The sequence below is a fragment of the Euphorbia lathyris genome, chromosome 4 (assembly GCF_963576675.1).
Source record: "Euphorbia lathyris chromosome 4, ddEupLath1.1, whole genome shotgun sequence".
Classification (NCBI taxonomy): Eukaryota; Viridiplantae; Streptophyta; class Magnoliopsida; order Malpighiales; family Euphorbiaceae; genus Euphorbia; species Euphorbia lathyris.
The window spans coordinates 74055185-74067476 of record NC_088913.1 but is presented as its reverse complement, the minus strand read 5'-3'; the positions used below and the strand labels follow the sequence as shown (position 1 = coordinate 74067476).

The window sequence follows — 12292 nt, the reverse complement described above, 5'->3', positions numbered from 1 at the left end:
ACTGGTAGGTATTGGAATGGTGGCTCGTGATAGCGAAGGAAAATTCGTTGCAGGATGGAACGGTAATGCAAACTGCCCCATGAACGCGCTGCTAGCTGAAGCACTAGCCTGCAGAAAGGCTCTCGAGTGGATACAGGACCAGGGATGGACAAACGTGGTGTTGGAAACGGACTGCCTTCTAGTTGTTAAGGCGTTCACCAAAGCCCCCTGCTCATCTTCCTATTTTAATTCTATTATTGTTGAGTGTAATACACTCTTACATTCTATCGAATCCTGTTCGATTAGATTTGTTTGTCGTTCAGCGAACGTCATTGCATATGCCCTTGCACGAGCAGTGCGTTCCTCGTCTGAACCAAGGAGCTGGGAGTCTGTTCCCCCTCCTTTTATTGCTGCTTACCTTTTTGAGGTCTAATAAACGCCTATTTGCTCTTCAAAAAAAAAAAAAACTTTGAAAGATCAAGACTTTTAATCAAATTATTAAATATCTAATTTAATTTCGTATAAAGAAATATAGGCTTAATACATCATTTGTCCCCTGAACTTTTTAAAAAGTTTGATTGGTTCCATGAACTTTCAAAATATTTTGATAGCCCTTTCAATTTACATAAAATGTTCAGATAGCCCCATCAACTTGCGTAAAATGTAATCAATTAATCACTCGCTTGTAAAAAAATAAGTTGCATGTGAAAGATGTATTGCGAGCATCTTAAAATGTTATTACGTAGTTAACATGTTAAAAATGAAGTTTTTACTTGCTCAACTGTAAAATTTATCTTTTCTGATATTAGAATCGGATACCCCGACCTTAATTGTTTTACTTTTCTAAAGTGTGTGTAACACACCTTCTGTATGTAAATTAATTTTTTGCAACCGAATGGTTAATTGATTACATTTTATGCAAGTTGAGAGAGCTATCTGAATATTTTATGCAAGTTGGAGGGTTATCGAGACACTTTGAAAGTTCAGAGCACTAATAAAACTTTTTGGACAAGTTTAGTAAGAAAATGATATATTAAGCCAAAAATATAGAAAGAAATGTATTAAATTGAAAGACGAGGGGCTTGATTGGATGAGGGGTTTAGAGAAGTTAATAAGGGAATGGTTAGTAAGGGTTGATAGAAACCCTTGTTTGGAAGGGGAAAGGGTTAGTAGGGTTTTTACAAACCAATTTTTGGAACACAAAAAAAAAAAAATTAGAAGGGTAAAGTAATAGAGGAGTTTTGAATGGTTGTTTTTTTTTTTAATTTCATCCAATTTTCAACCCACCAATTCGGTGGGTTTTGAACTCCTTTCCCTTCTTTACCTTTCCCTACCATTCTCTATCCTTCTCTACCCTTTCTTTATTTACCCTTCATTCAATCAAGTCCGAAGAAGAAACTGAGGGACTAAATGTCTGCTATATTTTTTTATATTCAATTTTGAAAAGTCTGTTTGGATCGAATCTGCTTATCTCCAGAATTGTTTTTTTTTAATTCTATTCTAATTTTCATATAGGTTTTTAAGAATTAATTTAATTTTTCTTATTTCAAATTATTATTTTTTTTGTTTTGTTTTTGAGAGATCAAAGTGCCAGTTTTACTTGGCCAATCAAATGGAGCCCTCGACGTATTTAGCAAAATGATAACACAATTTTTGAGTTTGAGTTAAAAAGGGGGTTAAATTGCAAATTTATGTATTGTTAATCATAAATTCCACTTGAAGAAGTCACGGGGTTGTAGCTCAAATGGTAGAGCGCTCGCTTTGCATGCGAGAGGTACAGGGTTCGATCCTCCGCATCTCCAAAGTTTTTAATTGCGATTTTTCTTTATTTCCATGCACTTCTTCTTTATGGCCCAAATGAAGGTCCAGCCCATAACCTAAACAAATAGGTCAGTTCATGAACTTTCCTATTCCATAAACACGGCCCAATATCTCTATCAAAATATATCGAATATATGGAAGCAGCTGTTTGATAAAGCTAATTTGGTACTTAAACTTCAAAAAAACTACTTTTTTTTCATAATAATAATAATAATAAAATTGTTTCAAAAAAAAAAAAAAAATAATAATAAAATAATAACAATTACTTAATTTATGTGCGGTCATTCAGTGTAACGCTAAGTATGCGCATTCTTTTGATATACAACAATAATAAATTTAAGTGTTTTTAAAAAATTTATGCGTTTATATTTGAAATGTTCTGTTAATAAATTATAACTCAGTGAGTTGGTATACTAATAAAATCTGAAGCGAATGAAATCATCTTAAAATAAAAGGTTTGAGAAGGAAAAAAGTACATAGAAAATAAAAACATCGAAAGAACAAAATCAATAGACTAGAGAAAAAAATAAAAAAAAATGAAGAAAAGAGAAAAAAATATTTAACGAAATAATAATTAATAAGGATGGATGCACACCTCTCCATCCTCTCTCTCAATATTCGTTCTTAGTTCGTGAAAACATCGCATCTTCTTCTGATTAACATTATCGTAGGAGATGCTTGACCGATAATCCAAGATCACGATTTGATTCTTCCGCTGCAACCACTCAACGAGATTCTACGGTACAAGAGATAACTCATATTTGATATTTGAATTATATAGAGTAATTCCAATAGTTGGACAGGTTGTTCCAACGGAATCGTGAAGGGCGACCGAAAAGAATAGGGTGGGAGAAAGGGTTTTGCGCCACCATGTTTCTCTTTTTTCTGCTCTAGAAACGTCCGGCATTATGTGGTGGCAATCGGTTCCGCACTTCTGCCACTCACTGCTTTTTGATGATATCTGTAATGTTGGTCACTTTAGATTTCCCTGATTTATTTGTTTTTTTTGCTTTTTATTGTTATTTTATTTTATTACTTTGTTTTTCTGTTTCCCCTTTGTGTTACATTATTTTATTTTTAATAATATCGGGTTTTCAGTGCGTGCTCTTGGAGTGCCAACCTAGTTGGGATTCCAGGATCATTGCTAGTGTATCGTCCCAGCTTCTATAAAAAAACAAAAGAAAATTAATAAATTATAAGAAAGTTCAGAAAATAATTTGGAATATAATAGAATTAATTTGATTATGTTTTTTTTATTAATTAAAATATGAGCTTTAATCTGTTTATATTTACTTATAATAGTTATAGCTATTATGATTTGTGTTTGGAATGTTTTAGAGTAATTTATTAGCAACTTGAATCGATCAAAATATATTTTGATCAATTAAGGATATTTGTATATGTACTTTAATATTTTTATTACAAGTAATATGTTACCGTAAAAACTAAATGATACGAGTTCTAACTATTAGTCGATTTCTCAATTAGTTAGCCGAAGAGCTAAACTTTAAAATTAAAGTTACTAGTTGCCAAACAAATCGATATGTCGAATGAGATAATATGTAAACAATTGTGCTTTATATATTTGATAACATGTGAAATAGTATCCATGCACGTCTTCCCAACCTAAGCTATAGGGATGTCTAAAGCAATAGGAATCATCACATTCAACTAAACAGGAACATCACCCTTCCTCAGATACGTTGACCAATAGAAAAGCAACTAAATCTGAGTCAGACTCTATCCCATCGGATCCGCCTAAGATTAGGAAAACCCAAATCATATATAATGCAACTTACCTAAATTACGTCCATAGTGTCTTCCGAGGAATCTAAGGACAATGATATCTTATAAATACACCTTAAACTCCATCTATACTCAGCTAACTTAGACATCAGAGTGGGGCCGCATGTCAACAGCCTCGCCCTTCTATATTATCTCAAACACTAAAAGATAACTCCAGTCACCATAAGATCTCTCACATCAAATTAGTGCGGGTAACATGGATCAAACTAAAAATGAGCACGACTCAAGCAGAAAATAATAAAAAAACATGCATCATCACAACAATTTGGCACATTCTATGACGCTACTAACACCTGCTAACGTTTTCAGATTATGTCGGAAATCGATCGATGCATAAGCAAAGCCCTTAGGTTCCCTAGAACCTTCAAATAGGGATTTATGGATTGTGTTACAAAAAAAACTCCTTTATATCATGAGCATTTTCAAACAAGTCACCAACGAGCAAGAAACCATGGTGGAAAAACGGTAGGACAAGCTAGCTACAACTAAAAAGGCCCTTAGATTGGCAAAAAAACCAGGGTTCCACCACCTAATCCACCAGGAAAGATAATAAGGGATGTTCTCTTTGTTACTCTTTTATAGTGGTTATGAAGATCGCGAAATGAGTTCATTTTTTTTATAGTAATAACATCTAGGGAGAGAAGAGGCGATTCCTTATTGATGTAGCTAAAAGTTTTGATGATGCCTTTAACTTCTCAGATTCTGCTAACCTGGGGTCGGAGCCGATTTTTTTGGGTCAAATTGAATCCTCCTAATTATAGTCAAAGTTAACATAGATGGGGCATGCAATTATACTATGGGTTTGGCTTCAACTAGTGGCTTTATTCGAGATTCTAATGGGAATTGGTGTGGTGGTTTTACTGTTAATCTTAGCATATGCTTAGTTTTGCTTGTGGAGCTTTGGGGTATTTATTTTGGGCTTAGGTTAGCATGGGTTAAGGGTTTCAGTGTGTTGTTATGGAATTGGATTCTTAACTTGCTCTGAACTTCATGAAGATTAATGTAGATGTGTATCACCATCTTTATCGACATATCTTACCCTGTCAAAATGTTAGTGATCGTGTTTGGGATATTTTCTTTGTTCATACTTACCTGAGGGCAACCATGATGCTTATTGGATGGAGAGTTTCAAAAATTATTTTACTTTGAGTTATCACAAGTATGGTGTGTTTCATGTAGATATCTAGGATATTCTCTTTGAATATAACAATAGTTCTAGCTTAAATCTCTTAGTTTGTTGTTAGTTTTGTTTTCCTTTTCTTTTTTGGTTTCCCGGGCTTTAAGCCATTCTACTTCACAAAAAAAAGAATAATACATGTCAGCTTGTCAATCAGCGTGTAGTAACTTTAAATTTGATAAAATAAACCTTATAAATTGAAGTTAATTCAATTATCAAACACATTGTATTGTTATGTAATTAATTGTTACATAATATGTGAGTTTGACTTTGACTAATATATATCATGAGAGAGTAGAGTTCGTGGTTACTATTGTAAAATAATTATGTATAAAATTCATGGGGATGTAGCTCAAATGGTAGAGCGCTCGCTTTGCATGCGAGAGGTACAAGGTTCGATCCCTTGCATCTCCATACTTTTTTAATAATTTTTATGTTAAAATGGGCAATTAATTTAATTATACCATGATTCGAGTAGAAACGGAAAAAAAGAATTTCCAAAGGTGGAAATGTAGCCGATATAGAGACCTCTCCCCACTCTACATGGATCCTCACCCCTATTTTCATATCGATTAATGTACTTTTTTACATTGAAAATTTAAGTGTAGATGAATACATGAACATATCAAATTGTTTTTAGTCTACAAAAAAAAGTCTAAAAAAATTTTGAATTAAAAAATAAGCCTAACATATCTCTATCTCTAGCACTTTCTATTTGTCCACAAAATTCAACTCTCCTTATATTTTTAAGACGTTATATTTATTCTCTCAACTTCTTTGAGGTGATATGTTGGCTCTCTGAACTTTCTTAAAATAAAGTAAGCTTTTGGCTCTGTGCAGTGATCTATTAGTCATCTGTACTTACTTAAGCGTACTCATTTTGATGTGGAGCATCTCCTTGGAGGATCGAGTCAGGGCGAGGGAAGTCGGAGGACAAACCAAGTACGAACGAATAAGCGAATAAAGAGGCCAAAACAGTGCCACACGGCAGGTCAGCAGCTAAGGCACGCTCTGCGTGAATGAAAGAACGCTCCGCGTGAAGGAAGGTTTGATCTAGAGAAAAGTCCAGCAGCCAATCCATGCTTCGCTTGGATTAGGCATGCTCCGCTTGAGTGAAAACACGCTCCGTGTGAATGAATGAATGATCCGGAGAAAAGTCCAGCAGCCAATCCACACTCTGCTTGGAATTAGGCACGCTCCGCTTGGATTCATTTTAAAGAACTTGTTCCTTACTCCAGCTTCCTCCTTAATTACAACTTTGCCACTCCCTATTTACAACCCATGCCACTCCTTAATTACCATCCATGCCACCCCTTTATATTCAACCCATTTTACCCTTATCTTTACATTTTTAATTAACTATGTAATTGTCCTTTATTGTAATTTGCCATTTAGGTTTTGAGGTGATATAAATTCATCTCTTTCTCTTTGTAATACTTAACTTTTTATCAATCAATATATTATCATCTTCTTCAAAAAGCTTGTTAAGGTTTTTACCTTCAACAATGGGGAATTGTTATTTCCTATGGATTTAGTCCATAAAACTGGGATGAACTCCTTCAAGTTTAGCTTGAGAAGAAACACCTTTGTTAGTTTACGATTAAAACTAACACGTCCCGAAACCGATCTGTATCATTTGGTATCAGAGCCGATCGTTTTCCTAATGGAGACTTCTTTCGACTATGGATCAACCAAGTTCATCTCTACCATCCGAACAAACCGCCAACAATGGATTGGAAAATCTCAAATCCACCATGAGAAGGTTTGAAGCGACTTCTAGGGAGGATTTCCGGGTGCTAAACAAGCTAATGAGGAAGTTTATGGCATCTTGGGAGAGTCTCAAGCAAGGATACCGAAATGGTTCCCAACCAACCATAGAAGTTCCTCCTAAAGATCCATCACCAATCTTTTCTCCTTTACACATTGAAGAGGTAAATCCTAAACTTCCAATTTCTCATATTGAAGTTGTGGATAGTCCTATTGCTATGGAGGATTTGGTTGTTTATGATGTTGTGTGTGGATTAGATTCTCATTGTGGGTTAATTGATAATGATGTTATGAATGAGAATGTGAGTTCATGTGTGGCTGAGGAGGAAGGAGTGATTGTAGGTGAGGATGTTGGGGAAAACAATGTAGCAAGTGATGCTCCCCAAGTGTTTGATGAAATGCCTCTTAAGCATAGCTACATATGTATGCTTAAAGACATTGAGGGTATTTACCTTGAAGAGGGAGAGAAGGAGTTTGGGTTTATTAATCTCTTTGAGAAGAATGATGAAGTTAGTTTATGTGTGGAGATTGATGGCTATGGAGATGGGAGATATGTTGGTGTTTCAACTATAATTGGGTGTAACATGTTGTTTGGTTCGAGTAGCTATTCAAATGGTTTAGCTGGCTTGAACTATAAGGAGAAGTGGAAGGAAACGAGAGGTCGTGGGAAAAGATGGTTCGTGGATGAAGAGGGAAATGAATTTGAATGCGATCTTGAAGAAGAGGAGTTAGAAGAGGAGATTGATGAAGAGGAGAACCAATCCGAGAATGAGCTACAAAGAAATGAGGAACGTGATTATTGTGAAGGTGAAGTCGAGGATGAGGTTGAAGAGAGAGAGAGACAGCGCTTCCGAAGATGAAATATGTGAGTATAGTGAACTTTTTCATAGTGCATATGAGTTTGATTATGATGAAGATGGTAGAGTTTACCATGAGGAGGATGAATGTCAAAGAGTTGAGTGGAACCGGTATGGGACCGTTTGGGAAGAAGATGAAGATAGAGTCTACTATGAAGAGAATGAGTGTCGGTGTGTTGAGTGGGATCGACACGGGGCTCCTTATGAAGATAATGAAGGTAGATTCTATTGTGATGATGAATTGGAGGATGTTGAACAGAACTACAATGAAGATATCTATGAGTATAATGGAGGTAGGTTCCATCATGAAGATGAGTTGGGGAGTGTTGGGTGGAACCGAAACGAAGATGCTTATGAGGGTGAAGAAGGCTGGTTCCAAGATGAAGATGAGTCGGGAAGTGTTGAGTGGAGCCAAGTTAAATACACCTATGAAATTGATGATGATGGCAAAGAGCACAATGTGTATTTGGTGACGAGGGTGCCGATGCCTAGTGAAGAGGAGCATAGCCAACGTTATCGATTATTTAGAACTCGATGCTTAGTTCGTGGGAAGAAGTGTGAGATGGTGATCGACAGAGGAAGCCAAGTGAATATCATTAGTCGGTTCGCCTTGAGTAAGTTTGAGTTGGTTCCCGAGACACATCCTGGACTTTACCGCCTTGGTTGGGTCAACGAGGTGGAAAAACTTCAAGTCACTCATTGGTGTAAGGTTCCTTTCACTATTGGAGCTTATGGGGATGAAGCTATGTGTGATGTTGTGGAGATGGATGATTATGATGTGCTACTAGTGTTGAGCGATTTCCGCAAGTGCACGGTTTCACTTGTAGTAATAAAAAGATGTCGATCCCACAGGGAACGCTTTTTAACGAAAACTTATTTTAATTCAGTTTAATTCACGTTTTAGGTTTATAATATGGAAAATCATTTAATTGAATTTGGTTTTGAGATTGAATTAATAAGAATCATATTAGAACATATGTAGAATGTTAGAAATCAATTCTGTTTTGAGTTTGAATTACAAAACAGAAACGTTTAGTGTTTAGACCAAGTGAATAATTGTACTCATTTGCATTAAGCAAAGAAAACAACTTTAAACTTTGTATAAATTATAAATGTGTAATAATGTAAACTCCTTCAATTAAAAGACTTTGAACCGTAGACGATCTTCCTACGGTCGGGCAAGATCGCTACCTTAATCAAATTAATACTTATTTCCGATAAGCCGACTTAACGATCATATCGTCCATAAGAATGAATTTGACTAAGTGTTCAACAAAGTTTCCTTGTAAAGATATTGAATTTAACTACGTTTTAATGAAAACACCAGAACTCACTTCGGATCATTTACCAAAGTGCTACATAAAAATATATTGAATTACATGAACTTTATTAGATAAAGTGTGAATTGATACAAGTTTACAGAGAACAAAAAGCATGGAAGCATTCAAAACGACATTGGAGTTCCGGGTCGTCAATCCTTTCCTCAAACCTCGTTAGAGTTTGTCAGGCTCCGGGGTCGAATCCGCTACGTAATCTTCTCACTGAATCTTCGGAATAGAGATGGTATTTCTACTACCAAAATGTAAACTAGTCTTCGAACAGATCTTAATCTAAATCTAATTGCTACTGTGTTTGTAATTAATTTAAGAACAACTTGTGTACGACAAGATTGCTTTTACAAAAATGAAATCTAATCTCTGACTCATTTCTGAGTCAGAGTTTCTGCATAAATTCTGCACTCTTCTTAATTAATCTAACTCTCTACAACTCTGAAATCAACTCTTTATTTATAGATGTTGAAGAGTCGTGTCTAAAGGTCGTGTCCGCTGCGAAGAGACGTTTCTATCCACCCGAACAGACGCGTTTCTTTGAAATTAAACATGTGAAAGATGTGCTGCAGGAATTTCTGATGTTACCGAGATCATGGAATCCCTGCCGAGATTAGGGAGCTGTTGATTTGTCTTCGAAATGAAAGAGAGAGGCGCCGAAATTTAGCGTGTCGCGATCGAGATTAGGGAATCTCGGTCGCGACCTAGAATCTCTACCGAGATTTCGAAATCTCTACCAAGATTCTAGAATGTCTGCCGAGATTCCAGATGTTCCTCTCGGTTCTGACTCCGTTCCCGTCTTCCTCGTATCGGTGTGCTGAATTCTTCGTCTTTTTGGCTCGTAACTTATGGTTTTTGCTTCGTTTTTAACCTCTTTCCGTTCCTATTTGGATTTTACCAAATATTTAGGTACCTTGAATGAAAGAAACATATTCGGACGTAAAAGTACTCTAAATAGATATAAACAGCATGATTTCATAGCAAAACTGATGTAAATATTAATGATATTTTAGGTATATTTTGGGCTTAACAAATCTCCACACTTAATCTTTTGCTAGTCCCGAGCAAAATTTCACTGAATTTATCCTTTAATTAATCTCTTTATGAAAATAAAACATATATCTTTATATTACTTTTTAAATTAGTTAAGCCGAAAAGATTAACTTCGCATGACAAATTTATACGCAAAATACCAAACTAACTAGTATAAAGGCGATATATCATTCGTCTTGTGTTTCAATTTTAAAATTAAAGTATTCGGGACGATATAAGCACGCATGTTATTGAGTCTTTCGTCTCAAGGCATTTCAAAGCACAAAATTTCTTTTTTCCAAACCTAAACTATTATACTAAATATATATTAAAATGAATTAAGTACTTAGGTTAATTTATTTGCTTAGTTACGCCCGAGGTAAAGGTGGTCTTGATCGTAACTTTATTTGCATTTTTATTTTTTGTTCGCTTAAGAGATACCGACCATGCCATGGGTGGACGCAATCGTTACTTTAAACTTTAAACACGCTTAATTTTTTTTCTTTTTAACGTTCCTTCCATACCTCGATTGTGATAAGGGTGGTCGCAATCGTGGCCAAAAGTACCGTTTACTTACTTTTCTTTCCTTTCATACCTCGATTGTGATAAGGTTGGTCTCAATCGTGGCCAAAAGTTAAGAATATGACTAATTGATTTAATTAACATGAATTATAAAATTAAAATTAAAATTGGGAAAAAGAAAAATAGCACATTCATCCTATATTGACTCAAAATTCAACATGTATTATGGCTAAAGTAACCTTAAAAACTTCAATTGGTGTTAATGTAAGACGAAAATCAAACCGAGCTAAAATTGTTAGTTCAATTTAATGCCTATAAACCTAATTGAAAATTGTAAAATAAGATTTATTTTATCATGAATTTGCATGATATAAAATAGAGATTAAGAATAAAGAATTTTTTACTTAAATACATTTACTCGAGACATTTTTGATAAAATCGTTTCGGAGATTTATATAAAAATTTAAAAAATATTGCCCGTATAGAAATATTATTTCTAACGATAAATATGACCTAAAAATAATCATAAGTTAAAATATTATTTTTAAACATATGAAAATATATGGTTTATAAAAATAATAATGTTTATAAAGTAATGTCATTTTTGGAAAATATTGTTGTAATATATGTTGCATTTGCATAAAACAATTGTTGCATATTGTATATTACTAAAAATTATTAACATGCATTTATATTTGAATAAATGTCATTCATTCTTATTCATTGCATTTATTCATAAAAAATAATGATATATGCAATATCTCCTCCCACACTTAATTTGGACCATGTCCTCATTGGTGTAAAAATTGATAAAATACGAAAAATTATACGAAAATAAAGCATACGAAATAAGATAGAAAAATATGAAAGTAAAGCATCCAACATAAGATAGTAAAATTGGAATAGTACCAAACGTAATAATAAAAGTAGTGTACCAAACTTAAGTAAAAACAACACAAAAAGATAAATGAGTTCAGAAAAGATAATATAAAACCTATTCTTGTGAAGGTGAACGCAGTGGAGACGGTGTGGTCACTACGCCTTGAAGACGGAAAAATGATAACAACCGGCGTCGGGTTGACGTGTGCTCTCTCCTCAAAGTATGTATATTTGCATCCACCGCGGTAATTACTCATTTCTTGATTGCTTTCTTCAATATCATTTAACCGCAAATTCATTTGACGGTTGTGTGATGCATTTGGTTCAAAATTTGTTGCAAATTAACATGATCATTAACATTGTGCTCATCACTAACATGCCCTTGTGCTTGTGTTTGTGGCTCAACATGCTCCTCCTCCTCACCATCATCGACTTCTTCTTCACCCTCTTCGGTACCTAACCCGTGAGAACTAGAAGCTCCTCCACCCGTGTGAACATTTAGGTGTGTAATACGTGTCTCATAAGAGACAAATACGGACCTTCCTTAAGCAATAAATTGGCTCGAAGAAGAGCCGGAATATCCAAAAGAGGTAAATTTCCATGGTAAGTGAGGTTTTGAAAATCTGTCAATTCACCACGTGCTCCCATAACAATCCCTGTAATAAAATTTCCCAAAGGTACTTGCGTAGTGTGGGATGCGGAGGCACGGTGTAAATTGTCGAATAGCATGCCAATGCTATCAACTTGTAGACCTTTGAAAATACAATCAAGTATAAACACATCGCGAACGTGAATTGTAGAACTCTCAACCCTTCCAAACATGGAGAAAAATAAAAACTTATGAAAGTAGAATATACAATTATCCCGAATCAACTTGCTAGAGGTATTCTTTAGGGTAAAAAGTATCTTGGTTAGACAAAGAATGCCAAACCGTATGTGTATCAAAGTTGCTAGTAGGAAAACCAAACATCTCACCTATTTCTTCATAGACAATCGCATATCTAATCCCATTATTTCGAAAAGAAATAATTTTTCTTCTTCTTATCATACTTCAAAGTGCGGCATAATCTTATATCGGAAAATAATTATGAGTAAGTGATTGAAAACTGCTCCAAAATACCCGT

At 34.8% G+C, this 12292-nt stretch overlaps 1 non-coding gene across 1 annotated transcript; it reads left to right on the top strand.

The window, feature by feature from the left end:
* The first annotated feature begins 5124 nt into the window (after positions 1 to 5124).
* On the top strand, positions 5125 to 5197 carry TRNAA-UGC (transfer RNA alanine (anticodon UGC)). Its single transcript has one exon. It is a non-coding gene; the product is annotated as a tRNA-Ala (tRNA).
* The last annotated feature ends 7095 nt before the right edge of the window (positions 5198 to 12292 follow it).